This window comes from Bombus fervidus, chromosome 6 (genome assembly GCF_041682495.2).
Source record: "Bombus fervidus isolate BK054 chromosome 6, iyBomFerv1, whole genome shotgun sequence".
Taxonomy (NCBI): domain Eukaryota; kingdom Metazoa; phylum Arthropoda; class Insecta; order Hymenoptera; family Apidae; genus Bombus; species Bombus fervidus.
Window position 1 is genome coordinate 2222383 of NC_091522.1, and position 18836 is coordinate 2241218.

General features: G+C 41.8%; 1 protein-coding gene across 1 annotated transcript in view; it reads left to right on the forward strand.

Moving 5' to 3' along the window:
* The window catches only part of LOC139988040 (retinal homeobox protein Rx1), a 44513-nt gene that overhangs the window by 21151 nt on the left and 4526 nt on the right, over positions 1–18836 (forward strand). The window lies entirely within an intron of this gene.

The window sequence follows — 18836 nt, forward strand, 5'->3', positions numbered from 1 at the left end:
TATGTGCGTGACAGCGATAAAAGCACGCAGTCGCATGCGACGACGCATCGATTAGGCTCCCGGGGGCACGCTTTCCGACCGTGCCACCTAACAAAAGTATATACGAGCGACGTACTTTGCCAGATAACAACCAGCCAGTACGCCAACTTTTCAAGTGCACCTGCGTCTTTTTACAAATCGAAGCAGCTAAATTGATTTTTCATCCTATTTTTTTTTTTTTTGTTTTCTTTTTTTCTTTTTTTAAATCGTTTAATAACTTTACTATTTCATTATGCCTGATAAACGATATGATAACAATCATCGCGATTTTATCAACGATCCTTGGGATTAAAGTCATTTTAAAAGGAATTAAAACGGAGAAAGTAGAAAGTCTTACGTTGAATTAATCGCCGGATTACTTTTTCTTTTTCCGTCGGACTATTCGCCTAAGACGATTTTACTATTTCCATCAGATCATTCGATAATAAATCGTGTAATTTTATCGATTTAATTTAATTCCTTTAAGTGATAAAAACACAAGATGCAACGACGAATTTATTGTTTACTCGATTTTTACCGAGACGATTTTACTATGTCCGACAAACGATGATTACAAGATTGTCGACGATTCTTATAACCTGGCTAGCCAAAAACGAATATAAGCGAAGAAGATGCAAAATTTTTCATAGAGCTTCATAGCTTTAAAAGGAAAAGTAACATCTCCATTTCAATCACCAGCAGCCAAACAACCCTAGTCATCAGGAGGCAAAGCAATTAATAACAACCACCGAAAGAAAAGAGGGAGTACGCCATAGAGGAGCCGTGGCAGAAGGACGATAGATAACGCCACGGCGCCACTGTCTCTAGAAGAGAGTTGCAATTAAAAATTTAAATTGCATTTAAAACCTGCCGGTGCTGTCGCCGTGCACACCACCACCGTCGTCGTTTTACTTTTTTCAATTTTTTGTAGAAGAGTTTGCCGACCTTTCTCCATCCTTCCTTTCTCTCTGTCGCTTACAATGCTGCCCCTTTCGCTACTTCTCTCAACTTGAAGAGAGAGAAATTGGAAAGCGAGGAGCTGGTACATCGAAGAAGGGAACGCCAGCGCGCCCCTAAGGTACACCTAATCGCTTAAGCTTATTACGCGAACAGACAAGGCGAAGGAATCAGCCGCGAAGCTACGAGTAAAGAGAGTGGGTGAAAGGACGGAGAAAGGAGGGTGGAAGAGGGAAAGAGAAAGATGATAGGCGCAACGAAGAGGCGGACGCACGTTCGGTTTCATCATTTTTAATTGATAGCGCACGCCAATCCTATCTGTCGGATTTATTAGGCCGCTCGACGAGATGGTTTTGCGGAGGGCTGGAAGGGGGTGATAGCGAAGGGAAACGGAGCTTTTATTGGACAAACCGGGTTGTTTCGGTGGTAGGGGGTTCGGTCGGTGGTCACCATAGCCTCGATTGTGTGACCCGGGAAAACGCGTTTTCCAGATTTTCCATGCATCCTCTCTGCCTCTTGAGTATATATACCATACACACAAAGATATGTATATATGTGTATATGTATACATATATATTTGTATATATATATTTATATGTATATATATACACATGTATATATATATGTGGATATGTGCGTGTGTGTGTATATATATATACGTACTGGCAGATTGATTGCGGGGATTAACAATGTTTTCCCGCGATAATTATCGTTCACGGAGTGCGGAGATTTTATTGGATATACAGCTACGCTCCGCCTCGGCCGATATCGAAACGTCGAATTGCTTGTTAAGCTTGTTATTGTAATTCAGGTTTACGCATCGTTTTCAATGCAACGTTCGTAATCGGTTCGTGAAAGGAAAAGATTCGTTGACAACCTCGCAGTTAAAATGGTTTCTTGAATAAATACTCGTTATAGAAGGTTACATGGCTTGTAATTGCCAATATTCTTCGAATTTACGGTTCTGGTTAACCCATTACATTTTCTTGTTCTTGATATTTCATTAATTTTCATGAGTGACGTGACGACGTTTGAAAATTGAACTACTCATGAATAAGGTGGGCAAACTGTATTTAACAGTTTCCATTCATTATTGTGTTACGGTAACAGGATCGATGAGCTTAACATTAGAACTTTCTATGGCTGAAATATATTTAATTTTCACCACGAGATAATTTATCACCTTTCGTTCTTTTCCTACGTACTTAATCAGAGAATAACAAAATTTTACTGCTGCATATTGTACGATTAGGCGCATCGTCGACGCGCGTTTCTCTTTGCAGTCACGCGATCGTGAGTTCGGTTGTTAAAAAACATGCCTTAGGCCAGCGATTTGGTAGAATTGGAATCGATATAAGGGCGAACTTCGCTGGAAACACTCATCGAAATTGGCTCTATCATGAAACACCTGCTGATTAGGGTGATCGTCGTTCAATAACGTATATAATAGAAAGCGAAAATCGTGCCAAATATATAGACATTATATTTAATATTAAGTTAACTGAAAATCCAGACTGATCAACTTCGTTTTCCGTAAATTTTGCAATTTTACTGTATAAATATACAATTGATATTATTATTAAGAAAGAATTATTAAGAAACAAACAAGTTACTTCCATTGGTATATTGAAAATTGGTATAATTGAAAAAGATAGCACAAAGAAAAGTAAATTCCAAGGCCGTCTTAAAAAATAATCTTTATAACATCGACTGTTGCGTCTAGTTCTCATTTTGTAGAATTGATCTTAAATATTCAATTCTCTGGATTCGATGCAAGTTATTAGGAGAATTATTCCCAAATGTAATTGGCAAATAAAGAACGAGAGTAGATTGCCGGATCTATATGCTGAAATTCATTACCTAAGAAAACGCGTCGCACGGAAATCGCGACGAGTCTATGAGATTTCGCCATGGGGAATTCGAATCGATGGCCGGCGTATTTTCCCGAAGCGAACGAAAAAGAGAAAATGGAATCGACAATCGTCGTGGAAAAGGCACGGAGAGATGGGCGGAAAAAAGCGGGCAGATTGATTTTTCGCGGTAGGCCAACTAATTTGAAGAGAGAAAGAGAGAGAAAGGGAAAGAGAAAAAGAATCCGCCGTGGCCGGATGGTCGATCGTTCGACGCGCTCGACCGCTCGACGATAGCCAATTGGAAAAATACTCCAATTCGATTACAATTTTTTTCGTCCGCTCGCACACCGAGTCGCGGAAGAATTTCAAACCGCTCTCGCCTACGACGAGAAATACATTCGTCGAGCGTGATAGATGGGCGTGGGTAGCAAGGGGATGGAGGCACCACGGGGGTGGGACGTGAAACTAATATCGAAGCTGCAATCGTTTCTGAAAGCTTTTGAGAGCGCAATTTAAAAGCGATCTTCCTTGTTTTCGTTCCATTTACAAAGAAAATCGGAACCGCCGTACGCGTTTACGCCGTTGAAAAATGTTTTCGACGATCATGCGAAAGTAATTTGCATGCGTATGTACGAGGAAAACCTCGAAATACCTGTGTATGTGCGACCCCTGTACGAGCAGCTTGACTCAACAAGAAGAACAGGAAGGGTGAAAACGGGTTAGTTTCTAGGAAGAAAATCATCTTTACCAGGAAGCAAGAACGTATGTACGAAATAAAAGGGGCTTCTACGGTGCTTGACGTTATTTACCGTCACGTCGGCATGGAAACCCCGTTCAAAGGCAAGAGACACGCGTCGTTCTACAACTATTTTCTTGCATACGAACTGCATTAATAATATTCTACCTCTACTACTCCCGAAACAATTAACCCTCGTTCCAAACAATAATTCCACGTCTATTTTACTCGGGAAACACATCGTTTGATCTTTAACGTATTACACACCGTTCGTTTATGGGATAAAAGTACAATTGCTTTAACGTGTAACGTAAGAACGTTTATTACATTATCTCTAGAAGAATAGAATAATAGAAGGGTTTATGTCGATACTGAAATAAGATTATATAATAATGATAAAGATTAAATAATAATGGAAGATGGATTCCTCTATTTTATAATTTCTTCCCATTCACTTTTGGACAAATTACAGAAATATTTTCAAAACACGTTCAATTACGCTTATCTCTACAACTTCAGATAGTCTTGCATTTTCCTTTTACACGAATACATACATATATGCGTGTATAAAATGATTCATCAGAAAATATGCGTGTAACAGTTTATTAAAAAGGGTTATATTTACAATTATTTAGAGCGAATAAGTTGAATCGAAGCGAGTCGGTGGCGGCGCTTGTCGGCCCGTTTAATTCGGTTTTATTAAGGGGCCAAATCGTGATCGTTAGCACCGACACGAGGCCGGCACGAATCGCAGGTGACTGTCTGGGTTAGGCGCACCTATATCTACGGGGTGTCAAATTAGTCACGCACGCCGCCTCCGCCTAGCGGGCTGGCGATCAACGCCCGTAACCATGGCTACTGCCGCGAATATCTCTGCACGACGGCTCCGCGCCGCTTCCCGACGCAATTGCGCACGCAATGCGGAAAAAGCGTAGAGAAAATTAACGAACGCGTTAGCCGTGGCTCATGCGCCAGCGGCCTGCTTTTTTTTTTTTTTTTTTTTGAAAAGTATATTTATTGACAATCATTGTCTGCGTTGCATTCAGATCTTTTAACATTTCAGCTCTTCAATTATTATGCGCGTTCGGTGATCTCTATTTGTTTAATTAGCGAATGTCACGATAATTGCGTTCCCTTTTCTTCCAAAAGGATTTTGATCGAGGATGTTGAATTAAAATGAATTTTATGGCTTCGTTTTTTTTTTGTTTTTTTTGTAGTTACCGTTGTTTTATGGATTTAATTATGTACCGTATTGTGTACCGTAGTTTGGCAGCGTAGAACGGATATAGTTGTTCCCCTGGTTGCAACCGACTTGCTCGTACCCCTCGTGGTCAGTAGACCGAGAACCATAAGCTTCGCGTCGTGATATTAATACCCATGCGTGGCACCGTAAAGCTGTTTAGCAGAGGGCAGTGAGAATTCTTGCACCAGGTTGCGCCAGGATAAAGATATTCGTATAGGTTGCTCGATTGCGAACATACATAAATCAAAATAATGTCTTGATGAAGTGGCGTCTTACTTTCTCTACTTGTACTAGTACTATTTGTACGCCTTTTATAACGTATCGTAATATACGGTATATCCCGTGAGAAGAAAGACATATGATCGTGCAACCGTAATTCTTTCCTGCCGTAACTACGATAATAACCAGGAAGCAAGATATTGATATCTTAATCTACTTAAGTAGATTTGTCCCATAATAAGGGCTGTTCCAATAGATTCAAACGGTTCACTTGAGACGAACAAGACCACTAGGTAATAATTATATTCTTTAAATGAGCATCATTGTACACTTTTGTAAATGAAAATAAGCGACTTTGAAATCCAATGGGACGACTTCGATGACTTTTAGTGACCTTAAAATAACCTCAATGGTCCTCCATGAATCTCAAATTTTTTCGATTGCCAGTAAAACGATTCGGATGATTCATCATAGTTTTTAAATAATCCTGAGTTCGAACATGATTTTAGCTCCTTTGATCTTGAAAAATACCTCTTTCCATCTTTCGCATCGTTCCTGTCCCTCTTTTCGTTTTGCCATTATCAAGCGGCTTAAAATCATCGCTCAACAACGTTAATAATGATTCGAACTATCCGACCAATCATGGTAGGCTGATGGCCTCGAATATCTCGAATTGTGCTCGATATCGTCGGGAAGAAAGAAAGACGCTCGCAGATACAAATGTTATTACACGCAAGCACCTCTGATCTTCCGCGTGAACAGCCAATGGGCTTTCTCTGTCGGCCTTCTTCCCCCTATCAGATCGTTTTTCTTGTGGGTGCGATGTTTCCAGGCGGAAAATAAGATAATGGCCTCGTGCTAGGCGCGAGAACAGTCCCGGCGTCCAGAGAAGAGAGAAAATGGGGTGGCGGGAAATAGCGAAGATCGTGAGAGCGGGACACCTGCTGTGCGACGGAGGCCGTCACGAAGGAACGAAAAAGAATATAATGCGACGGAACGCGTCGAAAAGACTCCTCTGGCCCCCTGGTCCACTGAGGAAGCAGAAAACAGAAGAACGTCGAGCACTACTGTCCACTTGCGCCAGCTCGATCGAGTGTCAAGTGGTAACGGACGTAATAAGTCAGACGAATTCGCTCAACTCGGAGTTTGAGCATGAAACGTGTAATTTGGAAATTCGAAGAATTTTTCTAAGAATAGAAAGTTTTTTGATAGGTAGAAAATACGTTTGAGTCGTTTGTAAAAGTATATGGATATTGTATGTGCATAATGGATTCTCTTTAATGGTTAACGTTAACGGTTAAAATTATCGGTTAGATATTTTCAAGATGTTTCAGGAAATGTACTTTCGATAACTCGGAAAATATACTACGTAAGACTAAGATTCATCGCTTCTCATCCATGTTTCTCATCCACTAGAAATTTCGAGAACCTTCTTTTATATAGTACTGCGCGCAAAAGTATTACGAAAAAATATTCAGTGATCAAGCACTTCGACTTGCGCGTTCATCTTTTTACATCGACAATCTATTAATCTGTTTGCAAGAAACATTCAACTTTCTTATCGCGTTTTGTTATGCTTTTCGTAACACCTGCCGGTACTTACCCCGATATAATTTCCTTCGATTCGCCCCTTCCGCAAGTTCTTCGTTTAAAAATAAGTAGAAGTCCGTCGTCAGTTGCGTGAACGAGCCCTTCGTAGATTTCTCGGAAAGATCAACCCCCTTTTTTAATCGAAGTTACACGAAACTCGCGGGTTACCGCTGTTTCATTAAGCAACCTTCCATCAGGAGGATAATAAACTTCCCGTTTTAAACTCGTGAAACAATTGCAGATAAAGGTTGTCGTGTTTTATTCCTAAGAAAACAATTCCCGGCGAATGAAACATAGGTTTAACCCTTTAAGTGATTAACGCTTTCGAATTAATCGACGAGGCATCTTTTTCTTCGTCTCTAATTTAAATGTTTCAAGGGGGAATGGATCTGGCAACGTGGTTCGTTTTCACGGTAACAGACTGTCAAGACCCTTAAGTCGGCGCAGAAACACATCCTTCGATCCTGCGGCTCGCGAGAGCATGCGAAGTGGGTAAACTCTTGCAGCGCCGTCTAACGAGTATTATAATTACTGTCGCGTAACTCAATATTGCCCCCTCGATATGCTAAACTCCCGCGGAATATAGTGTTAATAGGCGTGGAATGGCACGGGACAACACCCCGCTCCTATTAATTGCACTTCACCCTAAATGCAAATTGTTCGAAATTGAGCGAGGGCTCCCCGAATATTTGGAAACTCCATTACGGGCCAGTGTTCGTCCTTTCGTTCGTGCGCGCGCGCGTTCAGACGGGGATGCGCGTCAGCATTCATCGTTTCCTCGTCGATCCTGAGAACGGTATCAATCCGAGTGAAATATAAAGAAACTTTACGGTTTCGTGAAACTAAAAAGATATATATATATATACATATGTATGTATGTATCTTTAATCCTTAATTGGTATTATTGAGCCACGGATGACCTGCGAATTTGAAATAGATTTGAGTTGGATTAGTTTAATTTTAGGATAATTTTAATTTATATTTCTGTATTCAACAAATGTAAAATGTAAATTAGAATAAAATATTTTAACACTAAGGAATATAATTTAAACTTCTTATTATCTAAAAGAATTATGGGCGAGATTCTATTGAACTTTTAATTATGGCTGTTGCTAACTTCTTCGATAGAAAATTTATCCAAGTATAGATATCGTTAGTAGGACACCTTATGATAATTATTTTTTTTTAAATAAATCAAAATGTTAATATATATCATCTTTAAAATTACAACTCAACGATACCAGGTGAAGGTTGAAATTTCTTTACTACTTTTCCATAATCAAGCTATATCTTCGCAGAATTACAATTCTTTATTTCTTTCTGTACTTTTCTCGACTTGCCGCTGTTATTATTATTCGATAAACCGATAAAAGTTAATGACGCTGTTAAAAACATAACTCTCGTGATTTACAAATAAAAATATTGCTGTAAAATGCTATAGCCAACACTAAGGACAAAAAAACTGAGTTACGGTCGAAGGACGAAAGAAACGTGGCATGCGAGCAACAAGAAAGAGGAAAGGTCCATCGTTTTCTGTAAATACGTTCGGAAGATTAGCTGTCCGAGGTTCTGAGGTCTGTGGCTCAATTAAGCACTCCGTTTAGCGCTTGACTAAAAAGGGTTGGCGGACCCTTACTCTGCCCCCTCGAGCATCAATCATGTCAGAGCAACCCTTTTCCCGAGGGCGGTTTTGCTCCTCCATTGAGACGAAGTGTTGTGCTCAAACACAAAAACACTTCATTTGGCAGATTAGCCGTTAAACACCAAGGGTACGAAATGCGCGAGCGGGTTTAAACGGGATGAGCCTCGAGGAGAGCGAATGTGTGTGTGTGTGTGTATGTGTGTGAGAGAGAGAGAGAGAAAGAGAGAGAGAGAGAGAGGGAGAGAGAGAGAAAGAGACAGAGTTGGCTGGAAAAAGGCTGCACTCGTCAGCAAGCATCGTTCGACGCAAATTACAGATGTAATTACGAGGATAATTAATTGCGGCGGAGTCGGTCCTTGAGAGTTGGTTAACGAGTTCAGAAAAGAGGACTACGCGTTTGGAGTTCGATGGAAAGAAGACGATAAGAGCGACGTTGCATGCATATAAGTTGAGACTTCTAACGATATGCCGCATGACACGCGAGCATGATTAAATCTTGCTAATTGCGAACAAGAAGAAAGTTATCGTATCACTGCGTTCTTTTGTTTCCCCAAAGACTATCGCGCCCTTATCCCTCCCCTCTCTACCGACATAATATCGTCGATGGATTACGGAAAGTCTTCCTTTCTAACCTATTACTACGGGGTCCTCGAAATGTCTGTGTTTGGAAGAATTATTCCAATAGAAATACTAGATTTTGTAAGATTAAAATCAGTAGTAGGAGACACGATGTAAAAGGAACAACAGTTCTCTATAAAATTGTATATCTAGAGGAATTATTATTAGTTACGTACTAAATTTGATAAAATCAGGATTATCAATAGGAAGGATGAATGGAAAGAAGCCGAAGTTTGTACACATTAACAAGCGAAAGAAGAAAGAAAGGAGAGAAGGCTTTTCCCACGAAGGAATTGGATCCTGGAACCAGTGGCGGTGGTTTTGCCTAACCGCGTTACGAGGCCAGCAAAGGGCCTTCATGTAGGGCACACGAATAGAAAATCCACGCATGTGCCTGCTCGTTTTAATATTCCATATAATGTTATGAAACCTTTGTCGGCATATGGTCCTGAGGCCAGCAATTAACAATTAGCTGGCGGTCCTTGTAATCGAATTACGAAGCCCATTGTCGGGCTCAGGTACAAACGTATTCAATTCCACTGGTTGCTGCTGCCCCTCCCCCTCTTTACCCCCTTCTCGTTCCTCCTCCCCCTCCTGCTCTTTCTCTATCCCCCTCCTTTCCTCGCCTGCATTGGCTCGTCTCCTTTTTTTCCGGAGTGGTTTAAGATCGAATTTCTTGCCGCTGCATGCGCGGCTCTCCACGGATCTCCGGGACACCGGCGCATAGATGCAAAATGCAACCGTGAGGGGATCCCTTACAAAGGCAGAACCGAGCCACTCTCTCCGGCGGGGATGAATGTCACTTCGTGAAAATATATCCGTTTCAAGAGTTCGAGATTTCTGGCCGTGAACGTCCCGGTGGATCGCCAGGTAGGCAGCCGGGACTCGAGCAGAACGATGAATGCGCAACCTGGAAATCGCGCCCCTGAGGGATTAGTAACACTAAACTGTCCTGCGATCCGCCTCGTATCCGTCGATTTCTTTGAATCGTTTGAACGATCGGCTACAGATAAACGATCCGAGTAGCCTTCGTTTTCTTAAACGAAGAAAACTTTGTTCTCTGAACAGAGATAATAGAGCGACGTTTGCACAACGAAGGGAATTTAGAACAACGCTTTTGGGTAAAAATTAATCTCTCTCGAATATTATTAACGCTATAGATTTTTATAGACATTCGTATTTATATGGACGTAATTGAAAGAATGAAACCTAGTTTTCTCCTTCAAATATCGTAATGAGTGCTGATAAATTTAAAACGTTATAAAAAAAAGGCTGTCGGAAAGAATTTAAATCTGATTAGTTATTTCTCGTAGATTCATTACCACCATTACGTGAAAACCAGGATATAACCATAGTCTGATTAAAATTCCCGGTAGTGTATACGTATGTTATACGTACGTGTATATATACTCGTTCACAGAAAACAGTCGAGTAAGAACTGTTGGTCAGTGCAAAGGGCACCGTAAATTATCAATTCTGCGATCCCGTTCAATTAACCCCATTCGAGGGCCGCAAGAGGTTCGTTTGATCGAGATATCGCGCGGCCCTTTAACGAGTAACCGATGTCAAACGCAGCCAGAGACAAGGAGGAAGGAAAGGGAAGCTGGTGGGTCACTCGCCGGGGAATACACCGAATTCGAGATATATCCAGTAGAACTAACTATTAATTTGGTTCCCAGGCGGTAGTAGGAGGGCTGACTGGCTCTTCAAGGGTGAAACAGAGAGATGAAGGGGGAGCGAGTGAGATAGGAATCTCTGTGAAAGGTGGAAGGAGAAGAGAAGGGTAGAAAGCAGGACTAGAAAAGCCTACGGGGCAACAGATTACTGTGCAGGGCCTACGGATCCTCTCCCCTTTCACCTTTTCCCTCCGTTACTCATCTCCTGGTCGACGTGGCTGGCCCGTGAAGTTAATAATCATCAAAAGTCACAGTGTTTGTCGAGGGCGGCCGCCCTTTGTGCGCCCACGCGTGCTCCTGACGCTAATATGACTCCAGCCGGGCTTTATTACGAGTTATTAGAGTTATTACATCGGCGACGGATTTTCACGTGCAGCCACGCTGCACCCGGCTGCACAAGAGTTCCTTTATTCAGCCCGTTCTCGCGGTTTTTCCACCTTTTTGCTCCGTTCTCCGCTTCCAATTATCGTAATCGGGGGTGGTTCACCGGTTGGTAACCGTTAATTTCCTTTGTAGTCGCGTTGACAGCGATATTTTTCGCAAACTCCTGCGTCGATGAACGGTAGGTGCGATTTTCGAAAACTTTTTGAAAACCGCCATTAACCTGGAAAATTGATATTTTCTACTCTACATTTCGTATATTTTGTATAGAAATGTTTTAAAAAATTGCAACGATCCAGCGTCCTGTTACTCATTTTTGCCGTATATGAACGATCGTATGCCTTTCTTTATGCAATTTTCCATCCAAAAATAAGGCAAAAGAGGAATAAAAATGATAGACGACCACGAAAGTCGATCGTGTGATCGTGGTGGTCGGTTCTCCGTAATGGCGGCGAAACGGTCGAACGTGCGCGTGCAGCCATCGAGAAAATTCCAAGTCTTTGGGTGTATCCAGTAAAAAAGGGAGAAGTCGGTCTCGTGTCGGGGTTACGAGCATATTGCTTGGTAAATAGGTTCGCGGACAAAGGGTGCATTCAGTTGAATCCGATTCCGCGGCTGGCAAGCGAGAAAGGGAGTCCACGGCGGGACAATGAACGCGCGGTGTCAAAATACGAGGGCCATAAGGCTAATTTGCCGAATTTCTGCGGGGCTCATTCACGCGATACACCCTCGTGATTAGGTCGGAGTCTGGCGCGGCCCGTTGTCTCGGCCACCTCGCATTGTGACCGACTTTTTAAAACGAGACCACGAGGCTGATGACAGCCGGAGCTCCGCCGTCGGATAAAGGATCCTTGGCTTTGATTTCGCCGCGATTCGACTGCGGTTCAAACGGCCCGGATAACTTGGAGGATGGTTAATTAACGAGAACGTTGATAGCTGTGCTCGTGCCGGATGTTCGGTGGTTTTTGTAAACTCGAACGGAAGAAGCGTCGATCGTGAATGTATTACGTTCGTGGCGATTTGATTAGATGGAAAGAACTTAATACAAGCGGTGATATTTAGATAGCAAGTATGGTAAAGTGCAAAATATACGATTCAAATTTTACAATTCGGATCCAGATCTTGGAGAAATTTCCTGCAATCCATTTAATCCTTACCAAATTTTTTTATAGGATATAAAACAATTTATGAAATTCGATACATACTTATTAATCTATTATGCTTCTATTACAACTCTTGCAAATAGTTCCAACAAACTTTTGCTAAGTGTATTAAGTCTTTCGGATCAAGCACAAAATCCTGATCAATTCTTTCGAGGGAGTATCGGGGTTCGATATCGCGTTTCGTACTAAACCAGTTTTAATGTTTATAACCGTCGGAATATCATTATTTATGAGCGTCTTAAGAAAATGAATAGTACGAACGAGAATATTGTTATATGTCTACTAATGTAGAACATATAGTGTAATTACTAAAGCGTAATTCTATTTTGTAGTATGTAAATGTAATGATTAAAAGGATACCTGTATCGATCGAAATAACGTGTATACAGATGCTTAATACGCTATTGCCAGAATCGATTGGTATTTTCTTAAGCGGAAAAGCTGCAGAATTTTCATAAGTTCTTTGAACTATTTTTGCCTGGGTAACGGCCAGCCCCTGTATTCTGCGTTCGATTTAAACCCCTCTTTCTTTCGACGTCGACAGGGTCTTAATAAGAAGGATCGAATTTCAGGGCATGATTCGTGTTCTTGACACTTCCGTGTTTCTCCGATCATTGAGAAAGTCGATCGTTTATAATCCTTGAGCGAAAAAACGAAGGAAAGAAATGCGTACGAAGGAAAGAAAGGAAAAGGAAACGTTCAGCAAGCCCCTTGCACGTAATTGCCAGTATATTATTCTCATTGGCTCGCACGGTTTCCTCTTCCTTTAGAATTATACCAGCATTTGCCTTCACTTTCCGTCCTTCTATATTTAGATTAACTGCAATCTAATAATCCTTTGTTATCTGAAAAGACCGCGTCCTCTCGGGGCGTATTAATAACATTTATTCTCGGTACTTGACTCGCCATTAAAAAGATAGAAGAATCAACTGTACAAATGGCTCGGAACGGGTCGCAAATAGGATAGGAAAGCAAAGTAGGACAATTTTAAGCGCATCGATTAAGCGACTGTTTAACCGCGATTAATATCGTTTTGGTACTTTACATAATTGCGTCTCCACTTTTCTCTCTCTTTACAATTAATCAAACAAGCAGAATATTCGTTTATTTATTTTTGAGCTTGTTTCGATAAATACCAGCGAACAGTGTAAGCAAACTCGACTCTCCAGCATCGTTAAAAATGTCTTGTTTCAAGTATCTAATAAATTTATTGTGGTGAAACTTTTACCTACTGTCTATCTTTCAATCAGATACTATGCTTTCATCAACTTTAGCGTGTATATACGCATACAAAAAGTTTGTTGCAACTATTTGTAAGAGTTATAAATAAAAATATGATAGATTAACAAAATTGTAGTTTAAAATCCATAGGTTATATCCTCTTGATTCAAATACTGTTGAAAAATTTGAGACGAATGAGATGTAGGAAATTCCAAGAAATCTCTGAAATCGAATATTCCTACGTTTGTCCCTATATTTTTATAATATCACGTGCTAAATTTCTATTTATATATATATATATATATAAATATTTCACGTCGAGACTCATGCTTTTTATGCATTTGTTGGATAGCTGCAGCATTTTGAACTCCTACGTGTGGATTAAATATCGAATTCTCATTGTATTTCTTACCCTGAAATCAAGAAATATATCCGCATATTTTCTACCGTTTCATCATCGATTGACTTCCTGACAAAAACGATCGTCGATGATCTGCCTTGAAAAGAAACGCACAACAACGAACTCATTGTTCGGCAACGGGTGTATACAAGGATCCTCTCGACACCGAGCGAACGGATCCGATGCCTTCGTATCCGTCGTTGTCGTACATGGAACCGTTTAGCCTCATTGTAGAAGTGAAATCGCCTCGTGTTTGGGATGTTATTTGTAGCACATTAGTATTGTATCGCAGTACGCTGGGGTTAGACCGGGGCGTTGGAGTGTTTAAGGGTGATTACACGCAACGACAGGGGTGGCTTTATTGGAGGAGTTTCCCAGTGACGCTCATCCTTTATCCTAACACGTTTACCTTCAAATTCCAAACCCTCTCTACTTAAACAAATTCTCTACTTAAACAAAAATCTCTGTCCTATTTACATCTAAATAAATTTTGGTCTCTCAGGGATCAAATTGATTAACTCCACTTTTTATTAATTTATTAGTTTCGTCACATAAGTGCACGATTAACATTCAATTCTCAAGAAACGAAAGACTTATTTGCGTCGCATGAATATGATATAAAATTTGGAATAGATAAATTTCCAAATAAATTAGAGAAAATGGTGTTTATATTTTTCAATTTCTGGATTTGTGCGATTTGGTTTCTGAACAGCTCGTATGTAAAACGTATATATTCAGCTTAAAACAGAAAATCTACGAATTAGAAATCGATCGGGGGCAAAAAGTATTCGCGTTGGATAACGAGAAAGAAATATAGGCGATGATCGGGATGGCCGTGGGAATAGGCGGAAAATCACGTGGAAAATCAAAACGTTTAGGAAAGTCGGACCGATCAGCGAACCAGCTCGTTCCGTTTAACTAGAAACTGACCACCCTCCACCCGGTGGAATTGATTTAACTCGCACGCTGCACGAGTCACGCCGCATCGTCAATTATCCTCGAACGTATCCGCAGTGCGGGTGCATAGACGACCAGGCTGTGCGCTGGCCCTTTCTGCTCAGCACGCTTCTGCCGCGGCCTTCGACTCGAATCGAAATGAGAACGACTGTATAGAATTGAATTTGCACGACAGTTTGACAGGGCCTCGAAGGAGAAGGGGGAAATAGTATAGGACTAGAGGGTAGAGAAGGAGAGTGGTTTTCTGGGGGGGGGGGGGTATAAAAAGCACGCTGAATAATAGACTCCAACCCTCTCCAAACATCTCCCTTCTCTATGCATACCACGGTCACGGTGCCTTGGACCGGAATCTAGCCTTATATTCGAAACGTGTCCGCCTCCCGTCTATCCCTTTCCTGTGTCGCGCTACGTCCACGATAGAGCTTTCATAAACTTGTAATATACTCTAAGGAGAAATAAATGATATCCAACGTACCTTTCTTGCATTTGAAAACACCGGTCCGTTTTACAGTAGCTGTGATAGGGAGAATGCATTGTTTGTGTGAATCTTTCCTGAATCTCTATGCGCTTGATGAGGTATAACTCTATTGCAAAATAGAGCTTTGCCTTTAGTTGTAATATTTGTTTAGGATATATAATTATATATTTACGTACAAGATCTAGATTACTATTGCGATAATCGTTTTAACCGTATGGTCCACGATACTTTAGAAAGTTTCGAAAATGAATGACTATTTGCGTTATTAAATACATAGACATCTGTGGATTACTAAAGACTGAAAACAAAACCGTCTTCTTTATAATAATAATTTTTTGACCATTACAATATAGCGAAGATACCGCGTATCTAGCTTACGACTCGCATGAAATTGTCGTGACGTGAAATATACATATTGAGCATAGAAGTGAGTCTGACCGGTATCCTAAATTGGAAAGTAGTGAAAAGCGATGACGTTACTATCATGCATCTTGCGCTAAATAAAGTTATATAAGTCATTCGTTCACAAAAAAATTGAATACCTTGAACGTTGGATCCTAGATCCAAATATGTGTTAAAGTTGAAAAATTTCCAAAAAGCGGGATCGATTAATTGAACTTTCGCGAGCTTCCTGTAGAGAACTATGTAGAAGGTGAGACAGAAAATAGTAGAAAGTTGAAACCTAAAGAGCAAACGCGAAACCGCAGACGCGTGAAACACACGCTGACACCTCTTAGAGTTCGCAACTCCTTCGGCAAACTTAAGGCCACCATAGTAGTCGAACAATAGGTGAAATCTGTTAATACCAGCACGAACGACAATGAGTTCGACGTGGCGTGAGCGGCTCTCGAATACCTTTTTACCGGCGCTAATCCGAATTCGTGGGTCGTCGGCGAGGATAAAGCGATCATCGTCCCGGAACGATGCGCTCTCGAACTTGGCGGGATGATTGGGAATAGCTAGGATAAGGAAGGGGGGATGAAAGAAATGGCAACAACCGGATGGAAAAGTGATTTTTGCCGCGATACGCGGCTCTCGACGAGCTTGTCTCGTCACCGTATAGCGATAGTGATCGACGAAAGCTGTTACGCGGCCGCCTGAATGACGTTAACGTCGATATTTCCCTGTAAACGACCACTCTGTTAGCTTCTTTTCTCCCCGAAACCGGGCACCGAGATTTTCCGGGTCCAACTGCAAAGCGCGCCAACCTAGCAAAGTGGTTTTCTGTCGAAAGTAACGGGGCTTGGCGTGAACGTGATTTCGGCCGCGTTTCGAGCGTAACCAGCGCGCGAAATGGAAGGGAAAATCGTTAACGAAAATCGTGCAACCGTTACCTCTCTGCAGCCATCGTAGCGTATTACATCTCAGCTATGTGTGCGTGTTGTTCCATCGTTTCTTTTTTATCGTTACGACGCTCGGTTCTTGATAGTGCGGAATATTGTAATTTTTTATAGTTAAAAGCTATGTATATATTCTTTTTTATTTAATGTTTCGATTAATACCTCGGTTGATGTCTTTATCAACGAAACAACTTACTAAGTATAACCTACTAAGTATTACAACGTGTACGCTGCGATATGTAAATATTGCGCGTGCATCGAGTTTTTTAAAGTAATTAAAAAAAGAAGCGATCGATATCTTTTTCCATCTTATAAAACTGCTCCCAAAAATAGGTCAGTATTCACAGTAAAAGTTCGTTGTCAATAAAGTGTTTAAAATTCTAGATGCTACGCATGGAACAGGTGATCGAAAAAATTTTAAATTATCGACAGCTACCAAACCCGAAAAAGCAGCTTTCTCCTTGCAGAATCCCTTGTCGTCGAAGCTGTAGGAAGAGCAGCCCGCGGGCAGACCGCGTTCACGCAGGCAAACGCAACGTGCAATTTTAATCTCGAAATTACTTCCATTTTATTCCAATTTTCTTGCATTTAAATCGTCTAAGCGAGTTTACCTTGGCAATATCATTGCCGAGGAGCGTCGCGCTGCATCGAGAAGGTGGTGGGTGGGTGGATGGATGGATGGATGGATGGATGGATGGATGGCTCGGCTGACTGGCCGAGAAAGAAGAAAGCCGAAGGATGAGGAGCGAAACGTAGAAGGTGGGCGGAGAATGATGGGTCGGAGATGGAGAAGATGGAAGTACCTACTCTAATAAATTTACGACCTAAAATGGTTAAGCCGCGTTAGCCCTGTTCTTTATATTTCCGCGAGAGAGGAACGAGAACGATAGAGAAACACAGTAAGAGAGGACAGACGAAGCATTCCGGCCACCAACGAGCAACTCACCTTCCTTCTGCAGAGAAGAGAAGGGAGAAGGAGGGTACGATTCTTATATACACGACGGGCGTCGTTGTTCGAGGGGGTGGAGATCGAGAGAAAGATGGATATATAGCGAAACAAAGAGAGAAAACAAGACGGTGGAAGGATGAAAGACGGGAAGAAGTGGATATATAAGAGATACGAAGGGAAATTCGCTTATTTTCCCATCATTTCGACGTGGCATCTTGTCCATGGCGTTTCCTCATCTACGGAGCCAGGAAAGAAAATTGCTTCTCGTCCTCGAGAGTGGAATATCGCCCTGATGAGCCCGGGAATGCCTCGATATCCGTTCCCCTCCGCCCCTTTAACATTGCTGCTTTACCAGAGTTATCCCGTTAACACGGATGCTCTCGTTCCTTCCGTATTTTTAGCCGTTTCTCTTTCGTCACGATCGTCTGCTACGACGACAACGTCGACGACGGGACATTCAATTTATTCGTTATTTATTATTCGAACGCGACACTTCTCCTCGTTGCAACGAAACGGTATGTGGAAGGAGTGAAGTAGATTGAGAAAGAGAGAGAAAAGATGGTAGGCAGATGACGAGAGAATTCAGGGAGTTAAACGGGAAATTATGAAGTGGATTACACAATAAAACGAGATAGAGAGAAATGGTACGGTGTCGTCTAGGTCGACGTGGAACGACGACGACGACGACGACGACGACGATGACGACGACGACGACGACGACGACGACGAGATAGGATATAGTTTGTGCGGAGACGCACGCGCGTTTCCTCATGGCCCACCGGAGACGAGCAGGATATTCGTTGCGACGGAAGTCTTGCTGGGAAATCCGATTTCAGGACCTGCAGATTCCCGCGCGAATTCGATTGGTTTATTCGTTGTATCCAAACGCGCCGATGGAAGCCGACGGTTGTGTAAACGATCGGAATTTCTCGAAAATGAAACTCAATAAGCGTTGTTCGAGAGGAACACGGTTTCGGATACACGACGTTTCTCGCGTCTCTCGAATTCCAAAACAAATTTATCCACGTTTCTGCCTAGATTTCGAAAAAAAGCTACAAGCGTTACACCAAAGCGTTTGCTTTAGTCCTTGGATCTTGTATCTAGATGCTTATGGAGCCAATTATTTGTTCGTACTCAACGAGCACGAAGCACGATTGGCAATGTACGCAAACGTGACGATGCGATTTCACAGAGTAGAGGCAAAAAAGGATGTCCATGCCGATCGTTCACATCGACGTTTCCCTCTCTCCTCCTCTTCGTCTCCCTCTTGAAATTTACTTTCTCCCTCGCTCTCGTACATTCGTCACGGATCAAAACGGAATAGGGGATATCGGCGTGTCTCTGCGGCACTGAATAATTCATAAGGCGAGAAGCCAGCAGCCGATACTTATCGCG